The sequence below is a fragment of the Capricornis sumatraensis genome, chromosome 9 (assembly GCF_032405125.1).
Source record: "Capricornis sumatraensis isolate serow.1 chromosome 9, serow.2, whole genome shotgun sequence".
NCBI lineage: Eukaryota > Metazoa > Chordata > Mammalia > Artiodactyla > Bovidae > Capricornis > Capricornis sumatraensis.
Window position 1 is genome coordinate 54595911 of NC_091077.1, and position 15847 is coordinate 54611757.

Below are 15847 nucleotides of genomic sequence, written 5' to 3' on the forward strand. Positions count from 1 at the left end.
TATGGCAGAAAGTGAAGAACTAAAGAGCCTCATGCTGAACGTGAAAAGAAGAGTGAAAAAGTTGGCTTAAAACTCAACATTCAGAAAACTAAGATCATGGCATCTGGTCCCATCACTTCATGGGAAATAGATGGGGAAACAGTGGAAAATGTGACAGACTTTATTTTTGGGGGCTCCAAAATCACTGCAGATGGTGATTGCAGCCATGAAATTAAAAGATGCTTACTCCTTGGAAGAAAAGTTATGACCAACCTAGACAGCTTATTAAAAAGCAGAGATAAAACTTTGCCAACAAAGGTCCGTCTAGTCCAAGGTATGGTTTTTACAGTATTCGTGTATGCATGTGAGAGGTAGACTCTAAAGAAAGAGAGTTGGACTCTAAAGGAGATCCATCCTGAATATTCATTGGAAGGACTGATGTTGAGGCTGAAACTCCAATACTTTGGCCACCTGATGCGAAGAACTGACCCATTGGAAAAGACCCTAATGCTGGGAAAGATTGAAGGTGGGAGGAGAAGGGGGTGATAGAGGATGAGATGGTTGGATGGCATCACCGACTCAATGGACATGAGTTTGAGTAAACTCTGGGAGCTGATTATAGACAGGGAGACCTGTCGTGCTGCAGTCCATGGGGTCGCAAAGAGTCAGACGTGACTGAGCAACTGAACTGAACTGAACAGACAAAAAATGCAAATAAATCTAAGACCACTAAGATACTGTCTAGCTAATATATACTTAGTACAATCAATCATTATAGTTGTGGGGATAATCCAGCTTCTCATATGCTGAAACTAATAAACAGCATTGACTATTAGTTCTGAGAGTACATAAGACATTAACAGAAAAGAAGATTGAAAAAAAATAGAGGTATGACTGTGCAGATCAATGTTTTACATCATGATTTATTTCGTGGGTCATGAAATCAATTTTAAGCATCATGACAAATTTAAGGGAAGACGGTAGAACATACGAAAGTGCAGCGCATAGGGTAAAGTTAAGAAAACTACAAAATATATGTGGGTGTTACAATTTATGTGTGAGTAGACACAGGCATGGACACACTCTGGGTCACAAGTCAAAATGTATTTCACCATAGGTCGAGTTACTTGAAATCATCATGTGACTGATATAATCAGAGCTGATATCTAACATGTTTAAGAGGAAAAGTCCACTTAATATCTTCTGCACTGAGCATGAGTCGTGACTGAACGAGCATCTCTTCAACATTCAAATCCCATATAACCTGAGAGGGTCAATGACTTGCATTGTGCTGGGATCATCTGGTTTAAATTAGAACAATCCTCACTGGGCTTAGAATGAATCTCATGGCCCACATGAGTCTTCACTGCCATTTTTGCCAAGTGTCCTCAGTAAAACCTTAGTGTCTCCAAGGAACACTGGTCAAGGTATGTCACCTTTCCTTTAAAATGAACAGATCTTTATTTCCCAACTAGCTGCAGTCCATAGGGTCGCTAAGAGTCGGACACGACTGAGTGACTTCACTTTCACTTTTCACTTTCATGGACTGGAGAAGGAAATGGCATCCCACTCCAGTGTTCTTGCCTGGAGAATCCCAGAGACGGGGAGCCTGGTGGGCTGCCGTCTATGGGGTCGTACAGAGTCAGACACAGAAGCAACTTAGGAGCAGCAGCAGCAGCAGCAGTAGTGTCAACATAATTGAAAAATTCAAGCAAAATTTGAGCTGATTGTTCTTATTGTCCTTATCAAATATTTATATATTATCTAATATCAAGTAATGCTCTGATCATTTCTTTCAGTGACTTGTTAATCTCATGTTTTTGCAGAGAAAGGCTTATAGTTCTAGTGAAGCCTGAACTGTTTAAAAGGACCTCCTTTCTACCTGATCAGTGTATAAGACAGTGGCAGTTCCTTAAAAGCCTTCCCATAATTATCATTTCCCTTTTCCACTCTAAAAATAAAGGTCTATCTTTTTGACCTGTTGCAAACTTCTATACACACAAGCTTATGACCTCACCTTACAACCAGATTCCTACTTGTAACTTGCCTCCCCGTCCTCATATGGAAACTCTGTAGCAGCCACTCTCATATTTCTTCAGAATCCCAGTGAGTGACTCAGTGTAGAGCCAGATCTGCTTTTTCTCAATTTCCAGCACCTTTCAAACTCTTTCAGATACAAATGGAGTTGAAATGGGTCCACATGTCTTCCCATCATATACTCAAGGACACAGATTTCAAAATCTTTATCCTTAGGTTTTCAAAGGCTAGGCCTATAACATCATATATTCACAAGAGGTGCTCCATTTTGAAGTCCCTTAAATAGCACAAGTCTAAATATAAACTCTTTTTCTGTCCTCTGGAACTGCTATTTTCTCCTCCTGACTTCCTGTGTCTATGAACCCAGTGTATTCCCCAAGATACTCAGACTCAAAACTTAAAGATCATCTTGGGATTCCTTCTTTGGTCCTCATCTTCCATGTGAAAACATCATAAAGGTTTAATATCACTCAGCCATTTGCAAATCTGCCTTGGTGGGCTCTGAACCTACTCCGGAGTTTCATTCTGTCCAAGAAGGAATCCAAAGAGTGTCACTTTTGACCAACTGATGAAGCCAGAAATAAGGCAGCATGACATCATGTTGGGAACGGTTTTCTATTTCTAGCTTAAACCTAAAATGTAATAGGAGCTTATTGGGAAAAGCAAATTGTTTTATCATTTTCTGTTTTTTTTTAAACAAAAATATTTCTCCTTCTCACTATCCTAATCATTAAATACCCATTCCAACATTATATCCAGGCCCTTGGCAGTGAAAGTGTAGAGTCATAACCTCTGGACTGCCAGGAAACTTCCTTTTTTTTTTTTTTTTTTACCTAATTCTTCTGTAAAGGAGCCACTTTTCATTTCTTTTTTCTACAAATGGAAAAGCAACAAATATATTTTGAATCAGTGAGGGTAAAAAGGTTGCATTTTCCTTATCAGCTAAGATCGCTAATTGCTACCTAAGCATGCTGTATCAGGAAGGATTGTTGGTTACAACCAGGTTCTGCCAGAGAGAGTGCTGTGGTCAATTAGTGAGGTCAGCTATTGCCTTGAGGAGGATAGGTGATGACTTGCATGTCGTCCTAGGTCGAAGCAAGAATCAAGGCCAATCTTAAATCATATGGAAGAACTGGGCATCTACATGGCATAACTCAGTGGTGGGTTATTAGGGCTTTGACCCAAAAATAGCTAATTTGTTATCTTGTTACAATACTGAAATTCTAGGATTAGCAATTCATGAAGACTTTTTGAGAACTTTCACTATTAAAAACCTTTGTGGGAAAAGTTTCACTATTAAAATACTACAACTGTTTCCCTTATTCTGGGAAAGATAATGAGCTTAAGCTGTTATCAGTAAATAGCTGAAGGAAGGACTAGTCTATTAAGCTGCTTTTCAATAGCAGTGAATAAAAGGACGGGCCTTTGTACTGAACCATGGGACACACTTATTAGAAGGAGAGTGTCAGGAGGATGAAACTGAGTGGGCAGAGAGAAATGAACGAGAAACTAACGTAACAATAGTATTTTTTTCCTTCTTAAAACATAACCTCCCACTGCCACTACCCCCTCCCCTAAAAAAAACTTTAAAAAAAAAAGAAAAACGCCAAACAAACTAAACAAATTTTTAAAGAGAACAACAACAACAACAAAAAAACAACAACCCTGGTAAGACTCATCCCTAATATTCTCTTCAAAGGCTACAACTCTCCTTATTATTCTTTCCTTACAAACAGCAGCAGGCATATCCAAGAAGCACAAACTGGTTGAATTCTGTTCGAAGTAGAAATAATTTTGCATCAGCTAAAAGGCGACAGGAATTTAGGCCATTCAGATCATGGTGATGGTAACAATAAATATAATGGGAACAACTCATCATGTGTACCCTGGCTCAGCTCTGCATGAACTGTGCCCTCAGGATCTCGGTTTAGTTCTCACCTCAAGTCCCTGAGGGGTGGCTCTTATTATCCCTGAGGCACAACTGAATTTCAGTAGTCCAGCTTGAGGTAGGCAGCTTGAAGTCACATACAGAGTAGATGACAGTGAAAGAGTCAGAATTTGAACTCAAGTCTGTCTAAGGTCAAAGCTTATTTCCTCCTTCCTCCCTTCCCTGCATCCTCTTCTAGCTCTTTGCAGGGTCCTAGGTCACTGCCCGCATCAGCTCTGGGGCTCAGACAGGATGATCTGAACATGCCTGACATATGAGAGAGAGAGGGAGTTAAAACCCCAAGCATGAAAAGTGATTTTCATAATGTGTATACTTAAATGAGACCCTCTGGACTAAAATTCTCTCATTTCTGTACTTTGTATGGATATGTAAATTATTCCAAAATGGAATTCACATGACATTTACACAGTAAACATTAACCTGACTCTCAATGCGGAAAAACCCTGTAAACTGATGATAATATTCACATGGGAATAGGAAAATATGGACAAGCCAAAGAAGATGCTTTCTGGTTTGTATACCTTGTATAAACAGATGCTAAAACTTTAGTTTGCCTACATCTACCAAGTATATAAATGAGACCTAATTAAACTGAAATTCCATGGAAAGCTTTCCAAAGCTCCTAGTTTACTCACTCAGTATAAACACTGTAAATGAATAAAATGCAGTGTACTAAACAATTTAAATATAGAGTTGTGGTTCTTTAAATTTAAGAAATACAGTATTCCAGTTGCAATGAATGACCAAAAGTGACTGAAGTTTTGTTTTTTAACTGAAAAAGCAATTAATACAGAAAAGCACATAGTATAACTTCACTCATGTGTCCTCAACACAGAATTAACAAATATTAACATTTAGCCATATGTACTTCTAAAATTGTTTTAATGAAAGAAAAATAAAGAATACAGGGAAAGCTGAAATATCTTGTATGCTTCTCCATTTCCATACCCCTCCTTCCTTCTCTACTTCCCCAGAGCACCTTCTCTTTGGAACTTGTTGGGTATCTTTCTAATTCATGCTTTTATCTATTATTAGGGAGCCAGAAATCAAACATTATATTGCTATTGTTTGTGATTTTAGATTTTACAAAAATGGTCTATTTTACATTGTATGTTCTGTTATTTGCATTTTCAAACTAAATGTGGTATCTATCCAACTTAGTACAGGAAGATCTAGGTAACTGCTATACTATATTCCATCATTTAATTATACCAGAGTTTACACACACAATGTGTGTTTTTCAAGAGTATACACCTAGAAGTGAAGTTACTGTGTCGTAGGTGTTTGTTTCTTCAACCTTACTAGATAATTGCCAAACTGCTCTCCAAAGCAACTGTACCATTTTACACTCCCACAAAAGGGTACTAGAGTTCCCATTTCTAACAGATTTACAAATACTTCAAATTGTCTGAGTTTTAAGTTATGAGTCCTGATTTTAATTTCTTACCTTGCCAGCCTTTACGTTGTATATGGGGTATATCATAACAGCTGTTGGCAAGTATTTTCTTTATTACTAACAAAGAGCACAGCATAAACAACACTGATGTCTTAAAGTCATATTTGTAGCCGATAACATATTAAATGCATTTGATTATGATATCACATAATAGAACAAAACAAGTACTTCTTTTTGTAGAGTTTGACTAAATCAAGCAATCACTAGGCAATATGCACAGGCTTGGAAAAGTAGAATTGCTTTGTATTACTTTCCTTTGCTTGCAGTATCAACCACTTACTTTTTATCAGCACTTGGCACCATACTGACATTGACTTATTCCCTTCTATTTGTATTCAGACAATCTTTGCTTGGAACAGAGGCATAGCAGCTGTTTTATCTAACCACCCCTAAGGGATTGTATTAATGGTATAATAGTTACTGCATACACAGACTGGCAAAACTTTTTCATACAAAGATAAATTCTCAAGCCCACAGAATGAAAAAGAGGGCAAAAGGATAAAACAGGAAAGGGAAGGTATAAAATAGGCCTTCCCTTTTTAAATGTAGCATTTGAAATCAATATTTTCCATTACATCTGGTTGTAATGATGAAACAACGTAAAACTCATCTGATAATCAATGAGTGGCTGATTCATACAAATGTGCTTCTGTGGTTCCATACTGCTTCTGCCATTCCTTCTCCTTTAGACCTATGAATGGGTTTACAAATTCATAAAAAGGGGCGGAAAGAACTACACGGTGTTTACAGATGTCATTCTAAAGATGAATACAACACTTAGAAGCTTATGAAGAAAAAAGAAATTTTATGTTTGCTTCCTATCTTTTTCCTTTTTGTGGGTGTAACAATGATGGTAGGCCAACAAAACCCAAGAATTTATTCACAACAGAATTTTAGAGATTCGTGGGCCATTTTTAATCTACAGTTGGAAAATCTGAGGCATTAAAATAACTCATTTAAGATACACACTGCACTTCATTATTCTGACGCTTCCTGTTTTCTCCATGAATGGGAAGATGTCCCTTCTCCTTTCCTAATGAAATGACTGAACTTGGTTGGCTTCAATTACCTGATCTTTGGTACGTCACACTCAAATTCACCACATCATTAAATTTTCCTCCGAAATACCATTAATGGCAGAGGAAAGTGAACATTCACAGGGAGAAATTTTTCAATTCTATCTTGAATTTTACACTTCATGATATAACTGTGCTTGTTTTAACTTAAAAAAAAAAATGTACTGGAATTTCATTTCATGACACAACTATGCTTGTTTTAATTTTAAAATACCCCAAATCATTGAGCAGAATTGGTGTTTCAGGAAGATATGCCATGCCTGTCCTTTTATTTAACAAATATTTATTAAGAATCTGCTGAGAAAACAACAGAGGTCACTGCCCCACTTGGCATTTACAGGATAATCATAAAGCATGTGACTGTAAATAATTATACAAAGAATCAGCAGAAGGTGGTGTTGTGTGTCTATAATGGAGAACTAAATCAGCCTAGGGGATTAGGAAAAGAAATATTTAGGGTAAAAAGTGAGTAGGAGGTAGCTTTCAATACTGCCTGCCTCATAATCATTAAATTCACAGAACCATCAACTAATTATTCATGTTCGTCTTTTCTAAAAGATGAGTTATAATGCTTTTGTGACATATTGGGTTTTGGACTTTTCCGCTATATATAATTTTAATTGAAACAAAGATCACATTTTAGAAATTATTTGTTAGTCTGTATTTTTGGTACCTTTTCCTCCTTAACACCCTATTAGTTGCTTAAATCTGAGCTCAGCAATCCTGGCATATGTAAATATTGAGGGTGATCCTGAATTCTAAGACAGGAAAGGAAATAATCCAGAAGAAAGAATTTCAAAGATGCTCTTGAAAAACTGAATTTAACTGCCTAAACAACAAGCTCAAATCTATGGAATACTGACCTCTGATTCTAATTCCATTAGGTCCTCTAAAATCCATACTCTGCCCCCACCCCTTTCCTTCTCTGTAAAGTGGGAATGACACAGTAAAGTTGACTAACAATTAATTTTCTTAGGTACATATTTTTCTGGGCTCTTTTGTCCTGTTCTATTACATAGTCAAGGAGGTCAAGCTTTTAACTAGTGGTGAAAACTATTTGTTTGCTAAAGGTCCTAGATTTTCATTATTTGTAAGAAAATGAATTAAGCATGATGAATAAACATGGATGATAATTAGCTGATTCTGTGTTGGGTTCTCACATGGAACCAGATGGTCTAGTGATGCCTGTAAATAGATAATTTATTTCATTTGGAAATCTGAAAGTTGAATAAAAATTAGATATTTGTTATTAAAGTACATTCACCAATGTGTTCTAACTTAGTATATTGTTAAAACAAATGGAAAATGAAGTTAAGGGACTTAAATTATTTTGGTAAGCCAGGAATACTTTCAAAAGCTTCTTCAAAAGCTTTTGACAACCTAGCTGCTATTTACTGAATGTTTGTGTTCCCTGAAAATTCGTATGTTGAAGCCCTAATCCACATATTATCATGTTTCAAAGGAGCTTTTTGGAAAGTAATTAGGTTTCGACAAACTCATGAAAGTGGGGACTCTATGATGGAATTAATGTCCTTATAAGACCAGGATGACAGACCAGAGTTTCTTTCTCTCTGCTGGTTGAGGATACAGTGATGAAGAAGTCATCTGTAAGCCAAGAAGAAGGCTCTTACCAGGAATGAATTTGCAGACATCTTGATCTGGAACTTTCCATCATCCAGAAATGTAAGAAAATAAATTTCTATTGTTTTAGGCCACTTAGTCTATGGCATTTTATTATAGCAGCCTGAGCTGATTAAAATACTAGTTCATTTATTTATCTTATTTAAAAATTACATTTAAAATACTAATTATAATTAGTAAATATTAATTTAACTGGGCCTTCTGAAAATTTTTGCACATACAACTAGGGGGAAGCAACACATATCTTATAGGGTTACTTCATGCTTTATGAGAAGTTGATTTTACCATTGAAAATGACAGATTTATGCACCACTGAACACTACGCAGTATTTCCTGATTTTTATACTAACATACCTTACCTTTTTGCATGCTTAGTAAATATACATAACTTTGGTAGAAAGATTTAATCAGGTAACAAAGAGGAAGGATTATTTGACTGTGTTCTTCAACAATAGATGAGATGGTATCACGTTGATATATTTATTATAACATTGTATTTGGTACAACAAAGAAGAGTTGGCATTCTTTATAAATGATTTTATAAAAAATGTCTCCCTGAAAACTCTAAAGGTGGGAGTAAATCTCTTATATCATAGATAAAAGTAATATAAGTACCTCAGTTTTAAATGAGGTGTTCAGAATGATTTCATAATAGCAATAATGCTATTAAAGGAATGATAAAAGTTTGGAGACATTGTGGTTTTGCCATCTTGTTCCTGGGCAAAACAGTGGATCTGATAATACCACTTTCAAATCTTAATTCCTCTAAAGGATGTGAAAAGTCATTTTTTAAATAAGTGAATAATAATGAAACTCACTTTGTCCATAAGACTGGCAAAAATTTGAAAGATGCTATTTGTTGTTTTTTTGTGACTCTATCATGTTAATTTCAGACAACAAAATCTACTATAGACAATTTAAAAGGAATAAAACATTAAAAATTACTCAGAAAATTAGCATAGTTGCAAAACAGACTCTAAGTTGTGTAACAAAATAGATCTATTGCAAGGCTCTAGAACTGTGCTATTGAGGGAGCTGCTGCCATCCCGTACCGTGAATCACAAACTCTGTCTTCTCCAGCACCAGCAAAAATGAAGTCCTCTGTCTAACCACTTCTCACATGGAATTCTTTTCTGATCCAAATTTCATTTTAATGACTCTAACTGGTGGTTTCCTACTTGCAGAAGAAACTGGGAAATGTAGATTTTTAATTCTTTGGAAAAGAAAGATTCAAATATGTACATTATCAAAACATAGAAAACGTATGCAAAATTTCTGAATAGCCCCAAATGACTAATGTTTTTCCTGATAAGACACTGGAATTTGGCTACCTTCTATAAATCCTGACAATTGTATCCACTAGGGAAGGATTTTTTGAAAGGTAATTTATGCTACCAAAGACAACTTAAAATTCATATTCAGTATGATTAGCTCTTTCATTTCCAGGAGTTGGAATGGGAGAATTTAACTGAGATAAACATTATATCTACTACTGTGGGCAAGAATCCCTTAGAAGAAATGGAGTAGCCACCATAGTCAACAAGAGTCTGAAATGCAGTACTTGGATGCAGTATCAAAAACGACAGAATGATCTCTCTTCATTTCCAAGGCAAACCATTCAGTATCACAGTAATTCAAGTTTATGCCCCAACCAGTAATGCTGAAGAAGCTAAAGTTGAATAGTTCTATGAGGACCTACAAGACCTTCTAGAACTAACACCCCCAAAAGATGTCCTTTTTATTACAGGGGACTGGAATGGAAAAGTAAGAAGCCGGGAGATACCTGGAGTAACAGGAAAATTTGGCATTGGAGTACAAAACCAAGCGGGTCACAGGCTACCAGTGTTTTGCCAAGAGAACACACTGGTCATAGCAAACACCCTCTTCCAACAACACAACTCTACACATGGACATCACCAGAAGGTCAATACTGAAATCAGATTGATGATATTCTTTGTAGCTAAAGATGGAGAAGCTCTATACAGTCAGCAAAACAACACAGGGAGCTGACTGTGGCTCAGATCATGAACTCCTTGTTGCCAAATTCAGACTTAGATTGAAGAAAGTAGGGAAAATCACTAGAGCATTTAGGTATGCTCTAAATCAAATCCCTTATGACTATACAGTGGTAGTAACAAATAGATTCAAGGGTTTAGATCTGACAGACAGAGTGCCTGAAGAACTATGAATGGAGGTTTGTGACACTGTACAGCAGTGATCGAGGCCATCGCCATGAAAAAGAAATGCAAAAGGAAAAATGGTTGTCTCACGAGGCCTTACAAAGAGCTGGGAAAAGAAGAGAAGCAAAAGACAAAGGAGAAAAGGAAAGATATACCTATTTGAAGGCGGAGTTCCAAAGAATAGCAAGGAGAGATAAGAAAACCTTCCTCAGTGATTGATGTAAAGAAACAGAGAAAAACAATAGAATGGGAAAGACTAGAGATCTCTTCAAGAAAATTAGAGATACCAAGGGAACATTTCATGCAAAGATGGCCTCAATAAAGGACAGAAATGGTATGGACCTAACAGAAGCAGAAGATATTAAGAGGAGGTGGCAAGAATACACAGAAGAGCTGTACAAAAAAGATCTTAATGACCCAGATAACCATGATGGTATGATCACTCACCTAGAGCCAGACATCCTGGAATGTGAAGTCAAGTGGGCCTTAAAAGCATCACTGTGAACAAAGCTAGTGGAGGTGATGGAATTCCAGTTGAGCTATTTCAAATCCTAAAATATGATGCTATGAAACTGTTGCACTCAATATGCCAGCAAATTTGGAAAACTCAGCAGTGGCCACAGGACTGGAAAAGGTCAGTTTTCATTCCAATCCCAAAGAAATGCAATGCCAAGGAATGTTCAAAGTACCACACAATCACACTCATCTCACACTCTAGTCAAGTAAAGCTCAAAATTCTCCAAGCCAGGCTTCAAGAGGACAAGAACCATAAATTTCCAGATGTTTGAGCTGGATTTAGAAAAGGCAGAGTTACCAGAGATTATATTGCCAACATCCACTGGATCATCAACAAAGCGAGAGAGTTCAAAAAAAAACATCTACTTCTGCTTTATTGACTAAGCCAAGGCCTTGACTCTATGGATCACAACAAACTGTGGAAAATTCTGAAAGAGATGGGAATACCAGACCACCTGACCTGACTCCTGAGAAATCTGTATGCAGGCCAAGAAGCAACAGTTAGAACTAGCCATGGAGCAACAGACTGGCTCCAAATTGGGAAAGGAGTATGTCAAGGCCGTATATTGTCACCATGTTTATTCAAGTTATATGCAGAGTACATCATGAGAAATGCTGGACTGGATGAAGCACAGGCTGGAATCAAGATTGCTGGGAGAAATATCAATAACCTCAGGTACGCAGATGACAACACCCTTATGGCTGAAAGTGAAGAAGAACTAAAGAGCCTCTTGATGAAAGTGAAAGAGGAGAGTGAGAAAGCTTGCTTAAAACCCAACATTCAGAAAACTAAGGTCATGGCATCTGGTCCCATCACTTCATGGAAATAGTTGGATGAACAATGGAAATAGTGAGAGACTTTATTTTGGGGGGCTCCAAAATCACTGCAGATGGTGACTGCAGCCATGAAATTAAAAAACACTTGCTCCTTGGAAGAAGAGCTATGACCAACCTAGACAGCATACTAAACAGCAGAGACATAACTTTGCCAACAATGGGCCATCTAGTCAAAGCTATCATTTTTCCCAGTAGTCATGTATGGATGTGAGAGTTGGACTATGAAGAAAGCTGAGCACTGAAGAATGGATGCTTTTGAACTGTGGTGTTGGAGAAGACTCTTGAGATTCCCTTGGACTGCAAGGAGATCCAATCAGTCCATCCTAAAGGAAATCAGTCCTGAATATTCATTGGAAAGACTGATGCTGAAGCTGAAACTCCAATACTTTGGCTATCTGATGGGAAGAACTGACTCAGTGGAAATGACCCTGATGCTGTGAAAGATTGAAGGCGTGAGGAGGAGGGGACGACAGAGGATGTGATGGTTGGATAGCATCACCGACTCAATGGGCATGAATTTGAGCAAGCTCCAGCTGTTGGTGACGGACAGGGAAGCCTGGCATGCTGCAGTCCATGGTGTTGCAAAGATTCAGACATGACTGAGAGACTGAACTGATACTGATAATCCTGACAATTTTACCCATTAGGAAAGGATTTTTGAAAGACAATTTGATGTTTCCAAAGAACTTAAAATTCACATGCAGTTGAATTAGCTCTTTCATTTCTAGGAATCTATCCCACAAAAATAATTAACTATGTATCAAAAACACATACAAATATGTTGGCTAGGTCATTGCTTGTAATGTTAAAGATAGTCAACATTAACTAAAGATCCTGTAACATTAAGGTTCTGAACTGTAATTTGACCTTGGTTGAGAACTGCTTTCCAGCTGTGACTAAACTTTGCCATATAACATGGATGACCAGCAATGGTGACTTTGAAAGATTGCTGATTATACATAGGGTCACTGTAGTTCACAGGGACCATGACCTTGCCAAGGAGTGGAACCAAATGCTCACTCATTCCCTTTCATCATCCCTATTTTCATCACCAAGCCAATGGAGAACACAAGAAACATCTAAGGGGCTTATGTATGAAACAATTTCTTGAACACCATTCCCTTGAGATTGTAACACAGTAGTAAGTGTGGAGTAAAACCCAGGATTCTGCATTATTGTTATGCTTCCATAATGCAGTAAGCAGAATAATGGCCCCCACAGTCAAAAGATAACTGCATCTTAACCCTCAGAACTGTGAATATATATTACCTCACAGGCAAAAGGGACTTTCCAACTGTGACTAGACTTTGGATCTTGAGATGGGTTGATTATCCTGGATTATCCATATGAATTTGATGTAATCATAGGGTCCTTAAATATACAAGAGGTAAGCAGAAGAATCAGGACAAAAGTGATATGATGAGAGAAAGACTTGACCAGCTATTGCTGTCTTTGAAGAGGCAAGCAAGACACAAGCCAAAGAATGCAGCACCATTGGAAGTTGGGAAAGACAAGAAAACAGATCGTCCCCTAGATTCTTGGAAGGAACACGGGCCTGCTGGCACCCTAATTTTAGTCAAGAGAGACTCATTTAAGACATCTGACCTCTTGAACTATAAGATAATAAATCTGTGTTGTTTTAAGCCACTAAATGTATGGTTGTTTATTATAGCAGTAATAGGAAACTAGGTCACAAGAAATTTTGATGAAAGTCCTTTGTCCTCATCCCTCTCTACACTCATTCTCATTGTAATTTCTTCCAATCTCATGACCATAAATGCCATCTTTATGCCAAAAATCTGCAAATTTAAACTCTTTCCCAAACTTCTCTCCTGAACTCCAGACTCCCATCTCCAGCTTCCTCCTCTACAATTCCAATCAAAAGTCTAATAAATACCTCAAGCCAAATGTGTCCAAAACCAAACTACTACTGTCTCCCTCCCCCAACATCCAAAACCTTCTCTATTCACAGACTTCCCCATCTCAACTGAAGGCATCTCAGTTTCACTGTTTCAGGACAAAAACCATGGAATCATCCTTGATGCCTCTTTTCTCCTTTTTTTTTTTTTTTTCTCATATCATATATTTAATCCATCACCACACTGCATTGATAAGATTTCAAAAATATCCTGAGAGACCAACCATTTAAAATCACCCAATCACCACCCTAGTTGAGTCATCAACTGGATTACTGGACCACTACAACAGCCTCTTCACTGGTCTCCCAGATTCCTTTTCACCTTTCATAGTCTTTCTCAATTCAGAAACCAGAGTCATACACGGAAATACATCAGATCTCTCAGTTCAGTTCAGTTCAGTCACTCAGTCTTGTCTGACTCTTTGCAGCCCCATGCACTGCAGCATACCAGGCTTCCCTGTCCATCATCAACTCCCAAATCTTGCCCAAACTCATGTTCATCAAGTGGGTGATGCCATCCAACCATCTCATCCTCTGTCATCCCCTTCTTCTCTCGCCTTCAATCTTTACCAGCATCAGGGTCTTTTCCAATAAGTCAGTTCTTCACATCAGGTGGCCAAAGTACTGGAGTTTCAGATCTCTCAACTCAGCTCAAATCCTATCAGTAGCTCTTCATTCCACCTACAAGTCTACACATCCTAAATAATCTGCCCCTATCCAGCTATCACCTTCTTGACCTCAGCTCTTCCTACTCTTGCTCTCTCTTAGTCTCAGCCCCACTGCTCCTACTTAAAGACTGTCACCTCTCCCTGGAATGCTTTTCTGCAGGCATCCATGTTTCTGTCATTCTTCTGTTCAAATGCCACTCTGTCCATCCACAAAGTCTAATCCAATTAACCTATTGAAACTGCAGCCTCTCCCAGTGCCTGCAGTACTCTTCATCCACTTTTTCTGTTCCATTTCTAATGAACATTATCGTTTACTTATTTAATATGTCTATATTTTATTATTTCTCTCTCCCCTCCAGAATAATAATTCCATGAGGCAGAAATTTTGTCTGTTTGGTTGATGTATTTCATGTTCCTATTTTAGTATTATAAAGGGGATAAATAAATAGCTGTTACATTTGTTGAAATAGGACCACAGACCACACTCTGAAACAGAAATAAAAATCTTTTGCAAGATGTATTTATCATGTCATCATGGCAGTACTAGAAAAAATTCATATTAACTTGTTTTATTGAATATCATAATAGTATTTTTTGAATAATTTGTGACTTTAGGATCACAAAGTCTCCAATTCCTATACAAGATATTCTTTCCTGCTAAAAAGACTACTTACTTTTGATGGCTTAATGAAGCATTTTAATGTGTGGCCCACACAGAGCTCTCTCAAGAACTATCATCAGAACATTTTGCTTCCTGGACCCTGAAATTAAATTATGAATATAGGGAAATAAGATGGGCTTTATTTTTACATTGTTTGGAAAAGCTGCAATGGTCTAGAGTTTTGCACTGTTCTTTCTTCTACTCACTGAAAGGAACCAAATGCAAAGTTATTTTTGATCAAACAGTATTTCTAGGCTTATGCTAAAACTAAAGATAAATGCTCAACAGAGGGAAACTTTCCAGAAAATAATTTCACACATTTTGGAGGTCAGTCATATTGTGTTCCAAATATGTAATTGAATATGTATCTTGATCAACAGAATAACCAAATTACTATTATTTACCAGTTGGCTTTTCTTTTCTAACTAGTCTAGCTTGGTTTTCTCTGAATGAGTAAACGAGCAACATAAAAACAAACCTACGCTTACCCTTGCTCTACAGATCTGATTCCTCCTGGGATATTTAAGAAAGTGGCAATTACTGGATAGCAGAAATATTCCTCAGAAGGGTGACTGTACTTTGCACTATAGTTTTGCAAAACTATTACTGTGCTATGTATTTACTGGGGTCTGTCTTATCTCAGCATCTTTTACACATTCCCTTCCTCTTTATTTGAGTCTGAGCTCGAGAGTCAACATCCTCTACATTTATCTTATTCTCATTGCTTTCTTATCACCCCATGTTATAGTTATCTTGACTTTTATTACCACTCTGTTTTGTAACCCTATGTTGTAATCAGCAGCTTCTTTGGCTGTTCTCTCCTAGAACATGTCTTTTCCCTTTCTGTCCCCATTTATACTATGGTGTATGGCACATAGTTCTAAGTGAGCATTTCGCAGTGAACTTTTTGGAAGGAAGGTGAGCACTTCC